The sequence below is a fragment of the Chinchilla lanigera genome, unplaced genomic scaffold (assembly GCF_000276665.1).
Source record: "Chinchilla lanigera isolate Chin_1 unplaced genomic scaffold, ChiLan1.0 scaffold00002, whole genome shotgun sequence".
Classification (NCBI taxonomy): domain Eukaryota; kingdom Metazoa; phylum Chordata; class Mammalia; order Rodentia; family Chinchillidae; genus Chinchilla; species Chinchilla lanigera.
Genome location: NW_004955403.1, coordinates 40,613,783 through 40,636,139, shown reverse-complemented (window position 1 = coordinate 40,636,139; position 22,357 = coordinate 40,613,783).

The following is a 22,357-nucleotide window of genomic DNA, read 5'->3' as shown; positions in this document are numbered from 1 at the left end:
GAAGTAACAACCAGGATGAGGGAAAGAACAAAAAGAAAGAAAGAAGGGAAAATATATGCATATATATGTATATAGATAGATCGCTAGGAAATCTGAAATCTAATGGTTGATTCAAACAAATAATTAAGGCCTATTTTTTTCTTTTTGACCAGTTTCGCATGCTTATATCTGGTAATCTGAACAACTAATTTGAAGACAACAATATGCAATATAACAGCCGTTGGTTGGGGCTGGGGATTTAGCTCAGCGGCACAGCGCCTGCCTGGCAAGCTCAAGGTCGTGAGTTCGATTCCTGATACCAGAAAAAAAAATAAAAAAATAAACAGCCATTGGTGAATTTCTACCATCTTGTCTAGTGAAATTCTGTATCATTTCTAATTTTTTTTTGTTTTATTTTTTATTCTCTTTAATGGTTTATTCAATCTTGCATTCCTACATCTGGTAATCTGAACAACTTCATTGAAGATAACAATATGTAATATAACAGCCATCATCAATTCCTATCATTTTGTTCTGAAACCCTGCATTATTTTTATTGTCTTTGTTTCATTTTGTCTATGTTGTTGGTATTTTGCTATTGCTCTTTTTTTAATTATTCTCTTTAAAAGAAATAATTAAAAAATCAATGTCTTCCTGTACAAGAATAGCAAACTCATTAAGAGAGAAATTAGAGAAACAACACCTTTCACAATAGCAACCAAAAAAATGAAATGCCTAGGAATCAATCTAAGGAAGGAGTAAAAGAACTCTACCTTGACTACTACACTACTCTGAAAAAGGAGATTAAAGAGGATATCAGAAAATAGAAAGATATCCATTGCTCTTGGGTAGGAAGAACCAATATAGTGAAATGGCCATATTTCCAAAATTATTATACAGATTTTATGTAATTCCAATCAAAATTTCAAAAGCATATCTCACAGATTTAGAGAAAATTTCCAAAAATTCTTTTGTAATCAAAAGAGACCTAGAATAGTAGAGGCAATTCTGGGCAACAAGGGAAAGGTAGGGGGCATCACAATCCCTCACTTGAAATTATACTATAAAACTGCTAAAAAAAACAGCATGGTACCAGCAGAAAAGCAGGTTAAAAATAGATAAAACTACTATTAAAAACAGCATGGTGCCAGCAGAAAAACAGACCCAAGGATTGACTGTAGAGAATAGAAGATGCAGAAACAACTCCAGACATATTTAGGCAACTCACCTTTGACAAAAGTGACAAACACATTCACACTGGAAGAGAGGTAGCCTCTTTAATAAATGTTGCTCAAAAAACTGGTTTTATACATTCTGAAGGTTGAAGTTGCACCCATATCTTTCACCATGCACTAAACTAGAATAAATGCAGATGAAAAACCTAAATATTAAAACAGAAACATTAAATCTGCTGGAAGATAGGATAGGTAAAACTCTGACAGGCATTGGTTTAGGCAAAGACTTTGTGAATAAAACTCCTATCATACAGGAACTATCACAAAGAATCAACAACTATGATCTCATCATATTCAAAAGCTTTGGAAAGCAAGATATACCACTAATAGACTGACAATGTGGGAAAAAAATGTTTGCCAGACTTTCCTCAAAGGATTACTATCAAGAACATATAAAGAGCTGAAAAACATCAGACCTCCCAAATTTAAAGATCCAATCCAAAAGTGGGCATCTGAGATGAATACACACTTCTCAGATGAACAAATACAAATAGCAAATAAATATGCGAAAAATGTTCAACCTCACTGGTCATTTGATTGATGCAAATTAAAACACTGAGATTCCATCTCACTCCAGAAAGACTGGCTATTATCTAGAAATCAAGCAATAACAAATGCTAGAGGAGCTGTGGGGAAAAAGAAACCTTTTTCACTGTTAGTGGGAATGTAGACTGGTGCAACTACTGTGATAATCAGTGTGGAGATGTCTCAAAGGATTAGAGGTCTCAGTTGACTCAGCTATTCCCCCACTTGGTATCTTCCCAAAAGAATTAAAAACATCATTTACAGTGACGCAGGTGCACCCATGTTTATAGCAGCACAATTTGTCACAGCTAAATATTAGAAACAACCCACATGCCCATCAATTGAGGGACAGATGAAAAAGATGTGGTCATTTTGTACAATACTATTCCGTTATTATGAAGGGTAATCCTGAGACTTTTATAGATAAATGGATGCCACTTGGGACCATACTCATAAGTGAGACCAACCAGACTCACATGTGCAGTCATCATGCTGTCACCCTACTGTGAGAAGCTGAAAGAGTAAATAAGATCCAAAATGTGCAATAGATATGAAAATGTGAAGAAACTATTCAAAAGGAAAGAGAAACTGTGATGGGGGAAAAGAGAAAAGAAAAATATATTGTATATGACATATATATGATGCTATACTATATAATATATACACTATATTATATTATATTATTGTACTACATTATATTATACTATATTATATTATTGCACTATATTATATCATTATACTATATTATACTATTATATTATATAATATATAAACTATATTATAGTTCTGTATTATATACTATATATTATATACTGTATTATATATTATACACTAAAGCAATGTATATATATGATAGTTCAGGTAGTTATACTACTCATTTCTCTTAGGTCATCAAAAAGAAAGATTTGTGCTAATATTGTTTGGACAATTAAATGCCTATATCTTGTACCCTGAGTAATTACTTTAAAGATAACAGTATGCAATATATTACCCTTTTGTTATTCTCCTATTATCTTGTTTTGGAATTTTGTTTTATTTTTCCTCTTTAAAATTGAATTTTTTAAAAATTTTTAAATAGTGCATGCTTTGTGTTATGTTAAAAGCCTAAAGTATAAATAGACTCCTGGAGATAGGGAAGGAGTCACTGGAGAGGAGAGGAAAGAGAGAGGTGTAAAGGGACTGAAAATGAGAAAGACATGCTATGTAGCATACTAATTTCCCCAAATCAACAGCACCTGCCTATAAAATAAACATACAGTAATGAAAAAGAACCATGGGCTTACTTTCTGATAGCTGGACACCTAGACAGATATTAAGACCCTGGATTCCTTATCTAAAAATGAAGTGAGGGGACCATTTTCAATTTTTGTTCTGTAGCACATCCTAGAAAAGTGTGTTCATTCACACACCCATCCATTCAGTCAACACTGATGAAAACTCTACCTTTTGCCAAGTAATGAGCAAACAGCAGGACACAAGAACCTGGATCTTGCCCTTTTAGCTTACCATCCCACCCAGTACTGTAGTGAAGACAGACTTTAAAATCCACGTGCAAGTAGTGAGGCATTTAGGAAGGTGGTATCTTGAAATATTCACCTTTACAGAGGCAAGGATTCACAAAAACAGTACTGAAAAGGCTAGAAGGGAATAAAGTCTCTCAACAATGCATTAAACAGATGGCTGTAACAAGTGTCATATCTTCCTTTCCCTTTTATGGCAACTGCAAAGATACTGAATAACATCTGCAAGTGATTTCAACGTAATAAAAACTGCTCTTGTTTAAAGATCTTCCATAAATAGCTGCATTGCCTTCTCAAACTGGCAGCGCAGAAAGCCCTCTGTAGGATTACATTATTCTATTGAACTTTTACAAAGGGGTAAGATCCATCCTACCAAATAGCACTTACTAATTATGACCCAGTCACCTTTGTAATACCTGCCACCAGTGTTCTTAATATCCAGCCAGCTAAATCTTCCTAATATGATCATTTCAATGACAAAAAACATCTCAGAGAAGTTTTGGAAGTTTTGTTCCTGAAAGCGAAGAGAGGAGAAAAGAGAAGTGGCAAAAAGATGCATAGCTGAATGTGAGAAAACGTTTTAGGATAAAAATCTCAGATATTCATTTTAAGCTTTTCAAGTGCTATGAAGTAAAGTTCTTTTTAATTTTCTGAGCATTAAAGATGCTGCATGTCCAGAGACTTGACATCAGTGTGTACATACATGTGTATGAGTGCATCTAAGCAAAGAGAGGCTGAATTTCATGTTTATTGGGTTAGTTTTAATTGGCAAATAATAATTATACAGATTTATAGAATACAGTGTGATGTGACAATGCACATATACATTGTGCAATAAGCAGATCAGGGTATTTAGCACATCCATTGTCATATACATTTAGCCTTCTTTTATAGTAAAAGCATTCAAGACCAGTATTCTACCTACAGTAATATGAAATCTTCGGTGTAATATTGTAGCCAAAGTCATGCTACTGTGCAATAGAACACAAGAATGTATTCCTCTTATCTAAATATAACTATGTACCCATTGCTCAATCTCCACCCATTACTGCCTTTTTATCTAGCCTACCAAGCTTCTGGTAACCACTCTTACACTCTCGGCTTCTAAGAAATCAGCTTCTTTAGTTTCCACATGTGAATGAGAAATTGAATATTTTGTCTTTATGTGCCTGGCTTATTTCACTTAATATAATGTCCTCCACTTCTATCCGTGTTGCCAGAAGTGACAGGACTTCCTTGTGTGTATGGCTAATTAGTATCCCATTCCATACGTACACTACATTTTCTATTCCCATTCAACTGATGCCAATGCCTTGCCTCTCATGAGTAAGCAGCAATAAACATAGAAATGCAGGTGTCTCTTTGATATACTGATTTCAGTTCCTTTGGATATGGGTTTGCTCCAGTAATGGGATTGCTTGATCATATAGTACTTCTATTTTTAATATTTTGACAAACTTCTATACTGGTTTCCTTTGAGGTTAATGTATACATTGACTCTAAGAGAAATAAAGGAAGTGAAGGAAGTGACTCAAGACAGAAATTAAATCAAGACTTCAAAGAAGACAAAATGCCAAAGGCTGAGAGGGCAGAGAAACACAACTACAACACACACACACACACACACACACACACACACACACACCACATAGGCATCCACACATTCTATTCTCAGAAATTAAACATTTTTCAAAAATGAATTTAAATAAAATTTATCTGAATCTATTCTAATGCCAAAAAATTTAAGTTGCACAAGGAAGGATCAAATAAAATTAAAATAGTACTAACATATGTTGAGAGCCTACATTGTTATTTAATCCTCAGAGACATGTAGTCAGTTGCTGTTATTTTACAGAGATGAGCCTAAGACTTACAAAGGTTCAATAAGGTCACATAAATAAAGGGACAAGGAGGAATTTTATCTCAGCTGGACTCTGAGACTGTATGTGTAATCTGCTTCCCTGGGCAAGAAAGCCTAGAGAAAATATAATAACTTTCTTAAAATATGTGAAAGGCCATCAGTAAACTAAAAGGACAAATCTCCTCTTCCATTGAGAGATAGATCCAAGAAAAACTAGTGAGCATTTGGGGAAGGAATTTTCATTTCCAGATAAGACAGTCTAGCAGCTAGACCTATCCCACATTGGAATTGCCAGTGAGAGAAAGGCAAAGCTGAAATGAACGACAGAAACATCAGAGGATATTGGGAGATGATTTTCAGTAATGTGGGATGGGAAATGGGATTTGTGGGCTCCACTAAAGCCTAAGATTTTGTGAACCTAACATTTCCACACAAAACAAGTTTCCCTTATTTTCCAAATTCTGTGGATGAAAGATTGTAGTTCAAACATTATAAAGTATCTGGCTCTAAACCCAATTTTTACTTGTGGCTTACTCTAAGCAACAAATGGTATGATTTCAGCCTTATTTTATTATTTTAACTCAAGAGGAAAAAAATTGATGAGCAAGATACTCGAATATTTTTTATAAATGAGTCATATGCTGGATCACCCCACCTCTGAATCTGTCCAAGTTAACATTAGTCCCTAGAATTTCAGAAACTATTTCCTATAATTTTTAGAATAGAAGCAAATGCCTCAATAGCCAATAGAAATGTTATTTGTCCTTATGGTATAAGAATTCTTACATAACCATGACCTGTGTAGTTGAAGGAAGACTTAAAATTAATGAAGCCTGGACAGCTCCTGGAAGAAATCCCAGTCTCTCTTGGATGGCTGTGGAGGAACATAAAATTTTGTTCACCCATGAAATGGGTATCCACAAATCCAAGCTACTCAAACTTCCTTCTCAATGAAAAAAAATTATCATAGGAATCTTTTAGGATCATTAGAAGTATCAAGAATAGGCAAAGGGCCAGTATTTATTTTAAACTATATAGTATGTGATTTTTTTTTAGTTACTTCTAAACCAGGAAAAGTCATACACCAATGGTTCTTCATGCCTCTCTCTGGCAAACCAATAATCACAATGCATCTATGTGTATGTGTGTGCACAAATGTACATGCATATTATTCCTTTTCATTGTGAACTGTGTTTACATATCACTATTCTGCCTTTTTGCATTCAGGTCATAAATCTCATGGAATAAAGGTCATTCTTGCCGCTCTCTGTACTCAAGTCAGCCAGGCTCTGTGGATCAGCTAATGCTGGTCTTCACTGTTGTTGGGAAGTTTGGAGTAAGACGTCAGTCTCCCTGGAATGTCAGCTTTTTAGGCATAAAGACTTCCTTTTCTATCATCAAGAAGGATACAGCCTTGGATGTGTTATGTTTTTTGCTAGGTACAGTAAGCTGTCCACAGTCCACTGCATCAAATGGTATCTTCTTGTGAATGGTATTTTCTGTGGTCATTCATTTGCTGCCTTCCATGAATACTCAGAAAATAGCTGTCAGTAATCAACTGAGTCAGGGAAGTCCATAATTAATGGGGAAAGTTGAATCATTCATGCCTGATGTGTTCCTCTCTTAGAATCCTGCTGTCAAGAAAAAGTTTTAATGTATTAAGGTTTGGAAAGAATTACTGCAGTATCTTTTGGCTGACAGTTTAGTTTGTGGACCTCCAATTATCTGATGCTGATTTAACCACACATTTAACATTGGAATACGTTAAACATTTTAATATACATCTATTAATATTATTAATTAATATGTGTATTTCCTTTTTCAATATATACTGTGTGCTGGGAATCACTAAGCTTAATACGCATTTGAGATTTAGCCTTCATAGCTCTTTAGGAGAGAGGCATGTACATTATTTTGATCCATTTTACAAATGAGAAAGGTGAAATATAGCTAAACCCTGAACTCACTCAAAATCACATAGCTAGTGTCTAAAAGAACTATTTTGTTTGAGTATTTTCAGGCTACTTTTCCTAGTAAACACTGAATTTTATAACCACTTCCCTAATCATAAGTAAGAAAAGTATCAACTCTCAGTGGAAATGAATAGATAGGCATACTGACAATCTAGGATATAACTAACTACTAAGAACACATAATTTCAAGGAAAACATTCACATCCATTGACATTAGTCAACTTCTAAACATGAGATTTAAAAAGCATATGTGCAATTATAACTGTGTAAAACAGGTATTTGCATGGAAAATAAAATTAATAAAACTGTATGGGTAACATTATTTTGGTTTATTCAAATTTCCCTTAATGTTGTTATTGTACTGCTTACACAACAAAAATTACTCAAATTTAAAACTGTCCCATTGGTCAATAGGATTTACTATGTTATTCTTATTGTTACATATATGTATGTATATTTGTATATATGTTTACATATATTATAGAAATATATATATATATATATATATACACACACACACATGTATGTGTGTGTGTGTCTGAACTTTACTGTGGACTGAAATGTTCCCCTCAACCATAGGCTTGATTCACATATTGCACCTTAATCCCTATGGTGATACTATTAGTAGTTGGGGCCTCTGAGAAGTAACTCACATTAGGTAAGGTCATGAGAATAAAGCCCTCTAGGGCAGAGGATTTAGTTCAGTGGCACCGTGCCTGCCTGGCAAGCATGAGGCCCTGAGTTTGATTCCTGGTATCAAAATAAAACAAAACAAACAAACAAAAAAAGAAAGTAAAGCCCTGTAGATAGGATGAGCGGCTTTTTAAGAAATGAAAGAGGTAGCCTTCTCTCTCCACCATGTGAAGACACCACAACAAAACATCCAACATAGAAAAGTGCCTTTACAAGGAACCAAATGTGCACCTTGACCTTGGATTTCCCAGCTTCCAGAATTGTGAGAAATAAATTTCTACTGTTTAAGCCACCCATTGAATGACATCTTTTATAGTAGCCAAGGACAGTAAGACAATATATATGTGCATATTCTGAAAGTGTATCTAACAGTTAAAAGTAGTTACTTTTTACAGATGTGGCTACTCATGATTTAACTCAAGTAGGATTTCTTAACCAAGAAGAAAAGAAAAGACAAAGAATAGAGGCTTGGGATGTAGCTTAGTGGCAGAGCACACACTTAGCATGCGTAAGGGATAGATTCAATCCCCAACACCAAAAGGACAAACACATTTCAAAACAAAGACAAATGAAGAAAGAGATAAAGGAGGAAAAAAGACAATGAAGAGAATAATTTCATATATATGAGATAATGAGGAAGAGCATACTATATAAAAATTAGAATGTTTTTAAATACAAATATACATGTATATATGTATATTTATATTTTAAAATCACACATACATGATCACTTACCAAATGACTATGGCACAAAGACTAGTGTATACACACTCCTACAGATGAAGCTCAAGTGGATAGAAGTAACACACTTGAGCCATTCACTTAATACCCTTGCAAGCTGTCCTTTGGCTTCTGTTTGCAATGAGGATGATTGCTTGATAGTAACATGTTTGCCTCATTTTTCCTGCAGAATATCTAATGATTTCCCTCAAAACAGGTCTGTTCTGTTTTCCCAATTTGATCATATAGACAAAATAACATTTCAATCCAGTATAAGCCACAGGGAGCTTACAAGGTGTTCTCAAGTACATTTGACCACAGATGATAGTAGCTGCCTTTTGCAGCCAGCACTTCTATCAGGTTTAAAACAGATTAAATGATGCCATCTTTGCATAACAAGAGGGCAGCAATCACAACATATTCACTTCAGATGCAGTCTTTTTCAATTCTTTTATATCTGTTTAAAAAATCAGAAAATAAAAATAGTCCTGGTAAAAGTTTTTCCTGAGACCCTTACCATTGCAATCTTTCTCAATAGTTAGCTAACTGAAGCTGTAAATAGCTTTATTGTATTCTACAAAAGCAGTATTTTGTCTTTTTCCCCTGCTATATTGCACACACTTGGTAATTAGAAAGTGCATGTAGGAGCCAATTAACCTATTAAAAACTATTCCAGCCCTAGTTTAAAGTTTAGAGGCCATAGGATAGAGTACTAACAGTATCTTGCATGTTTAAATGCTCATAGAATTGGCTTTAAATGACTCAAATGAATCTCATAGCACATAGAGAAGTAGGAGAGTTCATTAGAGCAGGCATGTATAGCAGTTACCAAAGCAACATTTTTTAACAGCTGAAGCTTATGTGATTACAAGTCACTTTCTTTTATGAAAATGACCAATTAGCAGCAGGCTATTTTATCAACCTGGAAGCATAGGCTTGATTTTTCTATTTTAATGAAAAGGACAAGACGGTACTTAAATTTGAGTTTAATGAACTGCAAACTTTCACCCTCATTTTGCAGCATTGAAATCAAGTCCAAGAAAGGATAGATGTATTTATAGGGACAGCTTCATGCCCTTTGTACAACCAGAAGGCCCGGGGAAGATACTAATGATAGCAGGCCTCCTAAAATGGAATTATGCTACCTCTTCTACTCAGTCCCACACTTCTGGTGGAAAATTGGAGAACAGAATGATGAGCAGAATATTAAAGGTGAACTTTACAGCCACACATTGGCATCTGGGCCTTGATTTTGGGAAGTGGGTGCTGAGCTGCTGAGCCACAGCGTTCAGTGAATGAAAGTTTTGGGGAGGGGGATTCTGGAAAAGTATAGGAGAAGAATAGGGATTAAGAGAGGAGCCCTGAGGCAGCAACGCAGGTCATACAACATTCCCTCTGTGGGGATGCACAGAAGCAAACTTTACCCTTTAAAGGAATCGCATTGGAGTGGAAATGGCCAGGCCCTTGTTTCACATCTAATTCTGTCCCTGGCTGGGTTTCCCTCTGGCTGACCTTGGCTCAAAATCTGAGGCAAACTTGAAGTGGATGGCAGCAAAAGGTTGTCAGCAGCGTACCCTCCTTTCTTTAAGAGGGTCAGGGTATCTGCCGCACATGGTTGCTCACATAGATATGGATATATCATATTTGATTCTGGTTGTACGCTTATTGAATATAATTCACAAGGACAAAGGTGACCATAAATTGAAGACAGACAAGTGTTCATCCAATTTATCATTTAAAAAAAAACACTTAGCTTTCTTATCATCACAGGCAATGAACATGCAGTAATACATACCTTGCCCTTCACATGTCAAACTGCTTAAGAATAAAACATCACAGAAAAAAGGAACTAAAATGTATGTATTCAATAGTGAGTTAAAACATGCTCAATAAATTATAGATCAAGTTGGAATTAAGGCTCATATAAAGAATCACACAGTTAAAAGCCTTACCAAGCAGGAAAGCTGAGCTCCCTGAAAGTCTCATCACAGTTGTGGCATTTAACCTGGTCACAGACGGAAGCAATAGCCCTGTCCATAGGCAAGACAGACAGGAGAATGTTCCTGCTTCAACAACCCTGTGACACAAAGACTATGCAGTCTAATTGCTCACTGCAAAGGATTTGTAGACATCATTTCTCAGCTGCTTCAGTACTGTTTGTTTATAAAATAGTCAAATTTGAAAGTGTAAAATAACTTACTCATTAACACTTGGTGGCTATTTAATGACATGACTTTAAAAAAATTGTAATATCAAAGATATTTCAAAATGAGGTCTCAATGAACTTCTACTGAGAAGCTGAAAAAATTAAACCTTAGCTCTAAATGAACATGGAATTGAAGAGGGTAGCAAAAAGGAAAAGAACTATCAAGGAGATTAAGGGGAGAAATCAACAGTGTTTGGGATTAAATTATTTGGAAAAAGCCTCAGAACAGTTTATTAAATTTATACTACAGATTCCCCGGAATTCCTTTGTGAGCAAAGTGAAATACTGAAATAAGCATCATTAATGCTTTTGTCTTTCATTCTTTATCCTCCTCTGGCCATTTCATCATCTCGGACATTCAGAACCCACAAGCTCCACCCCGCACATGCTACACAAATCTGAATGGTCCACCTTGCCTTCCAAATCCCTCTCCAATACCCTCTCCTTTTCCTTCCACAGCTTGAGTTGTACTACACACTAATGACTAACACAAGAACTAGTCATTTGATGTGAAGAACCCGCATGCAAAGAGTTTCTTCAATTATAATTACAGAAAGGTACAAAGTTGAGGATGAATGACAGTGCAGGCAATACTCTTCCACTAGGATTACACTTTCCAGCTAAGTTTACTGAATACTGTCTGTAATCAATCATCTATTCAGAGTTGGCCCCAAAACCAGGCTGCCACTTCTTCCCATATCACAATAAAATGCAAAATGTACCAACAACTATTCCCACTGTACCCTTTTAGTTCTAATATGCACAACTGAGTGAATGTGAAAAGTTATTTGTTTTAAACAAGAGAATCAGGATTAATAACATATTCAATAAAGCCTTTGCATGATTCATTCTTTTATGATAGAACAAGGGAGACTAAAATGAACTTAAATAGATGTATCTATGTCACTTTAAGGAAAAACTACCGATACATAAAACCACTTGCCAATGTTAATTCCCTCTCCACGGTGGTAAGATATCATGATAAGACTAAGATGATTCTTATGCAGCTATACTTCGTAGTTATGGGAGTTTAGGCAAGTTATTAGGTGAAAATAAGAATATACCTAATATATAAGATTGTGGAGAGGATTAAACAGGTTGATATATGTAAAGAACTTAAAACAGTGAGTCATTTGTTCAGGAAAATGAGCAAACTACATGATCTAGATGTAGGAAATGACTCATTCAATAAGTCTAAATTAATATAATTCAAAATGTTTCGGGGCAATTTAGGTCAAATAAAAACATTATAATATGTCTTCATCCACCTTATTCACCAGATCTGGAGTAATGTGACTCGTGGATATTCCACAATGTCAAAATGACCATTAAAAAGTAAACATTTTGAATCATTTCAGGACATCAAGGCAGACAGGATGACAAAACTAAAAGACACTCACAAAAGAGAACTTCCAGAACTACTTCAGAAAGTGGCAAGAATGATGGGATGAATGCTTAAAGTGAGGAGGAGGATTTGGGGGGTGTTCGTGGCAATATGCTTTTTACTGTACTAAATTTTTTAACTTAAACACTCACCATATTTTGTGAGTACACTGCACATACCTTGATTTTTCAAAAACAGCTTAATTTCCAGAGTAGAAACTGGAAATATTGTTTTTGTTTAAAATTCTGCTGGTACCTATTTTCTAAAAGTACCCCGACAATTTGACTTGCACGTGGAAACAGCATCCCTTCTCTTTCAGTGCATAGTCTGTGTATTTTAATAGAGAAGGTTATTTTTTTAGCTTCAGAAGAAGACAGAAATTTGGTTCAGCAAAGGGTCTTTGCAAGAGAAAGGAAAAGGATTATTAGGAGAATTTATGTCTATTCTCCACCAAACCTTTTTAGACCAGATTGGTCCACCATGACTATAACCATAAAGGTTTGAAGTTGATGGAACACCACGCAGTTGCTCTAAGAATCATGACACAGTGTCCTTGGCAAAGACTGTGGTTTTTTTTTTACTACCTGTGCCATCAGCCATGTCAGCAGAATGGCTTTATACACGGTGGATGTCAAAAGTGGTGGGTGTTGTATATGAACTGCAGAAGGTTCATTCATCTACATAAGACTGGCTTATAGCCATAATATATCTTTAGGGATCCCCAAAACAGCTGAGAAGTATTTTCACACACTGCTTGAATGTGAAAAGTACCTTTGAGAGCTATCAGGATTAGTATACAAAAATGTGATTTTACTTGCATCTCCAATATATCATGTCCCGGAAAAGTTTGGGCTTATACATAGTTTCACACAATTAATGCAGGCATCTTGTGGAAAGAATATAACTATAAACTGTCAAGTAAATAGTAAATCAATGGTTTTAGTAGGTAAGGAATAGAATTGTATCTAAAGAGAGCATTTCTAAAAGACATAATACTTTTAATGCAAATATCACATTTTATATGTGATATTCTTAAAATACAAAAAACTTTAAATGAAAAACACAGAAACACATTTTCTTCAATAATAGTTTTAGGACATGCTAAAACAGAAAATGAAAGTTACTTAATAATATAAATCATTTCCAATTATAATCATTTCAATAGTTTGCATGAGAAATAAGAATGAATTTTTTAATTTTAAAAAGTAAAAGAACAAAAACATATTAACAAACACACATACATTTACAAAATAACACAAGAACAATACAAGCAATACTGAAATTCAGAAAAGATGATAGGAAATTAACGATGATTGTTGTATTACATATTGATTTCTTCAAAGTGGTTACTCAGTTGTTACACACATAAGATTGATCAAACAATTAATCATTAACTGTTCCTTTCAATAAAGCGATAGAAGACAGTAGTACAACTATGTTAGCTATCCTACATATACATATCTACATAATATCCCCTTTTTTCTTTTCTCTTTTCCCTCTTTCCAGTTGCTCTTTACTTTTGAGCAGCTTCCTTTCATTTCAGAATGCATATCATACCTCCTAATTTTTATTCACTCTTTGAGGTTCTTACACTAGTGAGACAATACATTGTTTACGCATGTGTGTCTGATTTATTTCACTTATGAGTATGGTCTCTAGTTGAGACCATTTACTTACAAAAGCCTCGAGTTTATCTTTCTTTATAGCTGAGTAATATTCCATTATATAAAAGTACCACAACTAAGAATCAATATACTTAGGAAAATATGAAAATTTACTTTACTTTTAAAGAAAATTATTTTATAGTACACTCCTAACTCCTGCCCTAAGTGTAAAATAATACCTCAAGAAAATTTCTTCCCACATCTCATCAAGATCTCTGCTCTAGAATGACCACTTTCATCCACCAAAGAATAAAGAGCTCTAGATTCACCTCCACTCACATGAAATAAATAAAAGACTGGGCACAATATGTGAAACAACTGTTCTAATGTGTTGCACAACAAGAAGTACTAAGAAAAAAGGGAGAAACAAGGCGAGGTCTAAGAATGTGAAGCTTACTTCCTGAAGAAGAATTTGTGGCTGCAATACATAGGGGTAAGAGAGAGGCTGGGGATTTAGCTCAGCGGCACAGTGCCTGCCTGGCAAGCACAAGGTCATGAGTTCAATTCCCAGTACCGGGAAAAAAAAAAAAAAAAAAACATGAGTTCAATTCCCAGTACCGGGAAAAAAAAAAAAAAAACATCGGGGGAAGAGAAACCTAAACAGTGCCTGGTGGCTCTTTTCAGTTGAAGTAACAGAGTTCAGAGTTCAGAATGGCCAAAGAGGCAAGAATTGTAAACACAGAGACATGGAAGGAAGAGAGGCTCAGTGAAAGAGCTATACAGAGGTTCCGCTGGAGCCCTCATGTGAATACTGAGTAATGCATGTATCGAGAAGACTACCAATGCTGAAGAAAAAATGCTGAAAAGAGCCAGACCAACGCAAACCTTGGGAGGACCAGAAACAGTTCATATTCATATCAGCCATACTGGCAAGGCTTTCCATCACATGGAACATTGAGGAAAGTCTTCAGAAGAATATTGTGTCATATAGTAGTAGTGGGCTCTCATTAACCCAGAATCGGGGGCTGCTCTGGACCTGCCTAATAAACCTTACAAGCAAGATTTGAAAGAGATAAAGTGTTTTCAAGTAATTTCATTTCACCCCAGAATGAACTCAAAATATTTAAAGATATATGCAGTAAAATTCCTGGCATCCAACAACATAAAATTCATAGTGTCTAGTCTACTGTGCCATCAGAAATTACAAACATACAAAGCAGGAATGGTAAAGAAGTTAGAGGAAAGCATGAGCATAAGAAAGGTAGAATACCTCATATAATGCAAAGACCTAGATCAAACTTCTAGGGGAAAAAAGCAGGAGAAAAACACATAAGGTGAAGATAGCAGAAGATTAGATACTGCATAAGAAAAAAAATAGTGATTATGAAGACACTGTAATAGAAATTAACCAGAAAGAAACATACATAGAAATAAGACTAAGGGAAAAAATGAACTGAGTGGCTTGGTTACTTTTTCTCATTGCTGAGAAAAAATAACCTGACACCCAGAACTGAGGAAGGAAAGGTTTATTTAGCTCACAGTTTGTGGAGGTTTCAGTCCATACTTGGCTGGTTCCAAGGCAGAGTGGCACATGGCAGAAGGCAACAGTTCATGGTGGTAGAAAACAGCAAAAACAGCAAAAGCAAGAAAGGAGGAGTAGCAGAGAGCATGCCTCTTTCCTTTCCTGATAATATGTATGCAAACTATCCACCCTAGGCAGGTGTAGCACTCACACCCATAATCCCAGCTCTGGACCATGGATCAATCATAAACTCTAGAAACCTGCCCCATGACTGCATGAGGCTTTGGGGGGACATCTACGCACAAACCATAACACTGAGCATCAGCAAGTTGTAGAATAACATTCAGTTGGAAGGGAGTAGATAGAGAAAAGGATGCCCGGACACTCTGGACTCAGTCTCAGGTTCTCCACCTCCTCTCTTCCCAAATGAACCTAGAGACTTAAATAGTTTCAAATACCTACATACATCTCACTTATCTTGAGCTTCCATTTCTATTTTACCATATTTTTCTTTGTCCTTTACAAGCTGGAGATGATTTTTTTCCTTTATGTAAAGTATTAGGTAGCTGAACTCTTATTAACCTGTTCTATTTTCTTCCAATTATATTTATGTTCAAGATAATTCAAGTCCTAGCTTCTTCATAAATTTCACACAATTTTACTAAGCTACTGTGATTTCCATGTGCTCTGAACTCTTGTACTATTTAATGATGCTCCACAATAATACTGCTCATCATTTGTGGAGTTTTTACCTACTAGTTTCCATATTTATTCTCGGTTAGGGCTATAATCTTTATTTCTTTTATTCCCAGTACACCTTGAACATACTCAGTAACTAATTCTAGTATGGTGAATAAATTTGTGTGCCTATACCGAATGTTCATTCCCTTGTGCTGACCATGAATGCTTATTATAAAATGCTCAGTCATCTGGGATTTTCTTGTTTCTGAGTGCTAAAGTGCACAATAGATCCATCCCCCAGGAGGGTAGTGAGAACACTTTGTCCTCCACTCCTGACCTGGAGACTTACCCTCTTCTCTATTACTAGAAGCTTCCCACAAATCAAAATGAAGTAGCTATAATAAAATATGTGTTTTTCATCTAGGTATTAATGCTATATAACAAATTGCATCAAAACATGGTGGCTTACAATAACAATGTTTGTTTTCTGCCTGTCTCCACTACTGTGGATCAGAAATCTCCAAGTGCCCTGGCGGACAGTTCTGGTTTGGGGTCTCAGGTAGCTACAGTCAGATGTCACTGGACTTACAGCACCTTAAGGCAGACTAAGTCTGGTCCATCCTCTTTTCAAGAGACCTACTCATATGGCTGACAAGTTGCTACTGACTTTTGCTGGAAGGGTCTCATTTTCCCTGCATGTGGGCTTCTGTAAGTGATACTTGTATATCCTCGTGGACTGACAGCTGGGTTCTCACAGAAAGAACAATCCAAGAGGAAGCAAAAAAATCAAATGCTAGCAATTAGTACCTAGCCTCAAAAGTTCCATATTATCACTTCTGACACTTTCTCTAAGGCCATAGAGGTCAGTCCCCCTTCACTGTGGGAAGGGATTATGGGATGTGAACGACAGAAGGAAGGAATGTGGAGGCTGTCCTGGATGCTGGCCACCACACTCCCCTTTCTAGAAGCACTGAGTCATTAAATCAGGTTTTGCATGCTTTCTTGTCATCTTTGACAAACATTTCCTATTAATTTTACACTCAGCATTAAGCCTATAAATATCTTACACAGCCTATGAGGCATAACACCAATTTGTCATAAATGCACATATTGTGGATGTAGAATACCCATGTTTATTCTTTAGAATGTTTCTATTGATGAATTATTTTATGAATTCTATTATATTAAACAATGAGTACTTCAAAGGGAAAAAATCAAAAAATAAAGTATTGAATTTTTAATATTTATTGAATATTTATTTTAATAAGCATCAATTTTTCAACATCCACTGGTTTTTGTTGTACCGAGTCTGAAAAAGGAAAAAACAGAAATAAATTTCTGTATGAACTACAATGAAAATGTGAATAGAACTCTACAAAAAAAAATCTTAACTTCAATTATCACACCTAAATTAGTCTTTACATATGACAACAGCTCCTTCCGTATGCACATATTACTTGCTCTGACAGCATATGTGTTTTGCTTTCCTGGCCTTCTGGTAGGATACACTTGACATCTCACTGGTCTTGCTGTTTTGCCATGAGTTTCTTCTCGCATTATACAATGTGTAGTAGGAATATAAAGTGTCAATAAAATAAAGTATTAAATTCTTCATATGTATTGCACATTTAGAATAAACACCAACATTTTCATGTCAACTGTTTACGTGCTTGCAAAACTAAAACATAACATCACAAATAAATTCCTATATAAACTACAATAAAAATACCAATAGAACTCCACAAAAAAGTAAACTTTGCTTCAGTTATCACATCCAAGGCAGTCTCTATACACTACAACTTCATCTTCCATGTACATGTCTCACTTACATGACAGTGTATGTGCCCAGCTCTCCTTTTCTATGTGGCAGACCATTCCTGCTACCTCTCCTACCCTCCTGTTCTGGCAGGAGCTTCTTATGATATTGTACAAAGAGCACTTATCAGGAAATAAGATATCAATAAAATAAAATATCAAACATGTAATGAGTGCTTAGAATATCAGCATTTTCCACATTAGTTGTTTACTTGCTTACAAAACCTAAAAGATAACAACAGAAATAAAAACCTATGTGAACTAAATATAAACACAAACAAAAACCCACCATAGAAATAATCTTGGCTTCAACTGTCATACCCAAGGCAGTCTTCACACATAACCACTGCACATTTCATACTCAGTTACTGCTTACACTGATAGCACATATAGTTTGTTTTCCTGTCCTTTCCTGTAAGATACAGTTTACATCTTTTTATCACAGTAAGTCTTTGGGATGCTGTGACTGCCTGTTCCCCTGTCAGCTCACCAGTGTGGTCCACAGTTTTTTTAGCAAAATTCCCTGGGCAGAATTTTTTTTCCTCTACTGTAAATGAACTCTTGTGAGTTCTAGGCCCCATCTTGTAAGAAAACTTTGAGGGGCCCCCAGCAAGCCAGCAAGGCACCCATGTTGGCAGCAGCAGTGGTGGGATGCCTGTGGCAGAATCGCCAGAGACAGGGACCCCTTAAGACCCAGGCATGGACACACACACTGGCAATTAGTAAGTCAGATGAGCCAGCATTATGCTTTGGCACGTGGACAGGAGAAATACAAAAGGGCAGGTGGGGCTGCCATTCTATCCTTTATATATATATATATATAAAGATCTGGGGAGAACCCCAGCAGTAGAACACCAACCCCAGCCTCCACATCCAGAGGCCAAGATCAGCACTATCCCCAGCACAAATCCCCCTGCAAAATTGGCTGGAATACACAACACATTTCTGAAATAAGACTTGGACCTACCACAGAACTGCAAACACCCAAGGAATTTTACTTCATTAATTTTCCTATGTTTGTTAGATTGGTTTTCTTTTTCTGTCTAGTTGAGGTCTTTCCTTTTTCAGTTTAATTTAGTCTTGTTTTATTTTTTAGGGTTATTTTTATTTTCTGTTTTTAATCTGTATTTTATCTCTTTTTTCTTTTTCTGTAATGAATTAGATTCACTACCTTTCTGTTTTCATCTACTTGTCTTCTAACTCTCTTTTGCCAACTATCTTGCTTGATTTTGTGATACTTCCATGTGAATAAACACTGTCTCTTTTCTGCCTGGTTCACTTCAATGTTCCTCTGCCTCCTCTTATATTCTTTCCCTCTTCTGTCCTCCAGTTTCCCAAAATGTAGGTGATCATCTTATGCCCTCCAGCTTTGCTCTTACAGTATAGAGCCTCACTCATCTCTCTACCTTCCTCCCTATCCCTCTTAATCCCCTCACAACAGGGTAAAAATCACTTGACTAAAGGGAAAATCATTGCATATAGGTCCCTAGAATATGCTGGATTCTGTTGTACAACTGTAGAATTTGATCCTATGATTGAAAGTATCAGGCAAATAGTTACAAAGTTTGATAGGAGTCAGGCTATGCTCACAACTATTGTTATTGTTAACTGTACTACATTAACCAGAATACCATACTTGCTAAAATCAGTTTTACTCTCCTATATGACAACACCTGTGATTGGATGGTGCCTTGGTTAGTTTTCTCTTGTTGATGAGACAAAACACCTGACACCCAAAATTGAGGAAGGAAAGGTTTATTTAGCTTAAAGTTTGTGGAAGTTTCAGTCTGTACTCAATTGGCTCCAAGGCAGAGTGGCACATGGCAGAAGGCAATAGCTCATGAAGGTGGAAGATAGCAAAAACAACAAGAGCAAAAAGAAGGAGTGGTGGCAAACAGCCTCTTTCCCTCCCTTACATGGATATGCAAACTACCTGCCTCAGGGCAGTGTAGCACTCACACCCATGAATTAATCATAAATTCTAAAAGCCAGCCCCATGACTGCATATGGCTTTGGCGGGACACCCAGACACAAACCATAACAGAACGGATCATTATCATCACCATAATTGAGCACCAAAGGACTGTGTGCTGAGTCAAACAGGTTACAACTTCTTTTCCTCCACACATTGGGAAGGTAGGTACTTCAGATAGACACAAAGACTAAGAACCACCTACATCTAGAAGATATCCCTGCAGAATAACCATCTCCTAGGTAGGCCTAGAGACTAGGTATAAAGCTATCTACTATAAGAAAGCTATAAGCATCAACACAGAAAACAAAATAATCCAAAAATAGAAACCAGAAAGTGACATGTCACAGAAGCAGAATGCAACTGCACACCTCCAACCCACCCAGGACAGGCCCAGAGCACAACAGAATAGAAGAACTCAGAAGGTAATCCCTGAAATTTTCTGAAATGATAGCAACAGAAGTGAAAAGAACAAATGTAAGAAGCTATAGAAAAAAAAATCTCTAAGATGCAAAAAGAAATGACAATCAAAATAAACAACATTAAAGCAGACACAGGTAAAAAAAAAAAAAAATAGTAGTTCAGGAAAACAATGGAAACCACTAAAGCCCAACATAGGAAAGAAATAGAATTCATGATGCAGATACAAACAGAAGTTCAGGACATTAAAAACTCCATTGAAACTATAAGAAACAGATTTAATGAAGGTAAGAATAAAATATCAGATCTAGAAAACAGGGTTGTGGCTAGCAACCATAAAAAGAAAGATATCTTTAAAATTGCAAGAGACAATGAAAACCAATCCAACAGCTACAAGCTGAATCAGAACAATGTAAGATTGATTGCAGTCAGTGAGAAAGCTGGAGACAGTGCAAAATGTATAAATATAACTCTTCAGAGAAATAATGGCAGAAAACTTCCCAGACATGGAAAAGAATTTGACAAGCAAATAAATGAAGCAAATAGAACTCCAAATAGCCATGAGCAAAGTGAATATACACCAAGGTACCTAATAATCAAGATTTCAGAAATTCAGCACAAGAACAGAATTTTAAAATAGAATTTGTTTTTATTATTGTTTTTATTTCCTAGAGATAGGAAACAAATCATCTATAAAGCAAAACCCATCAGAATCACAGTATACTTCTCAACACAAACCCTTCAGTCAAGCTTGGAATGAGGTATTTCAATCCCTAAAAGAAAACGATCTTCAGCTGAGATTGATGTGATGTGCCCCACAAAACTATCTTTCAATATCAGTGGAGAAATACAATACTTCCATGACAAAGAACAACTGAAGAAACTGATGACCACCAAACCAGCTCTACAGAATGCTCTGAAGGATATATGAGAAAGAGATAATGAACATCACAAACACATGAACTTCAATAAAAAGAAGCTGCCAAGCAGGGCAAGCAATTAAACAGAGGAGAAATATGGTCAACCAAAAACAAGAAAATAATCAAGAAGCAAGGTCCAACAATATGCTGCATTCAAGAAACACATTTAACCCCCCAAAATTTCATAGATTAAAAGTCAAAGTATGGAAAATAATTCTCCATGCCACAAGAACCTAGAAAAAAGCAAGAGTAGCTATTCCATTTGCAGATAATGCAAACTTTAAGCCAAAACTGATCAAAAGTGATGAAGAAAGTCATTCCATATTTGTTAAGGGAAAATTCCAAGGAGAGATAACGATCATAAATATATTTGCATCAAACACTGGTACAACAAACTACATAAAACAAATATTAACAGACATAAAAAATGAAATAAGGACTAACACAATTGTAGTGGGGGTCCTCAATACTCCATTCTCACAAACATGTTTAAGTAAATGTAGAGGAATTGAAATCATCCCATGTATAACACCTGACCACAGTGCAGTGAAACTGGAAGTCAATGACAAAAGAAACCACAAAAATTACACATACATATGGAAATTAAACAACACCTTTCTGAAAAACCAATGGGTCACAGAGGAAATTAAAGATGAAATTAAACAGTATATACAAGTAACAATAATGTTAATATAACATATTGGAACTTATCGAACACAATGAAAACAATCCTATGAGGGAAATTTATAGCAATGAACTCTCGCATCACAAAAAATGGAATGAGCTCAAATAACCTAACTTTGAACTTCAAACTTCTAGAAAAAGAACAAATCACATACAAGGGAGGAAATTATAAAAATAAGAGCAAATTTTAATGCAATAAAGACTAAGAAAACAATACCTCATTTACCTGTATATCAGGTTCTATTACCATGCTTGGGAAATTTTCAGCTATTATTTCTGCAAATATTCCTTTTATGTCGTTTGTGTGGCCTCCTGCTGTTTCATTGACTCCTACTAGTCGTACATTATTTGTCTTTGCCTCGTTTTGAAGCTGTTGAATTGACTTTTCCTGGTTCTTTGTTGATTTTAAGAAATCCTTTCTTTCAAGCTCACTAGCTGCCATGCTGTCTTCAAAATCTGAAATTCTCTCTTCGGCTTCATTCAAGTGATTTTGGCAGCTTTCAATGTAAGCTTTGATTTCCTGGATGTCTCTTTGAATCTAGTTCATGTGTTCCAATTCATTCTTATATTTTTCATTTAACATTTACATCCATTGCCTATGTTCATCTATTTTTTTATGTTTTTTCTTTAGATGTGCTGAGCA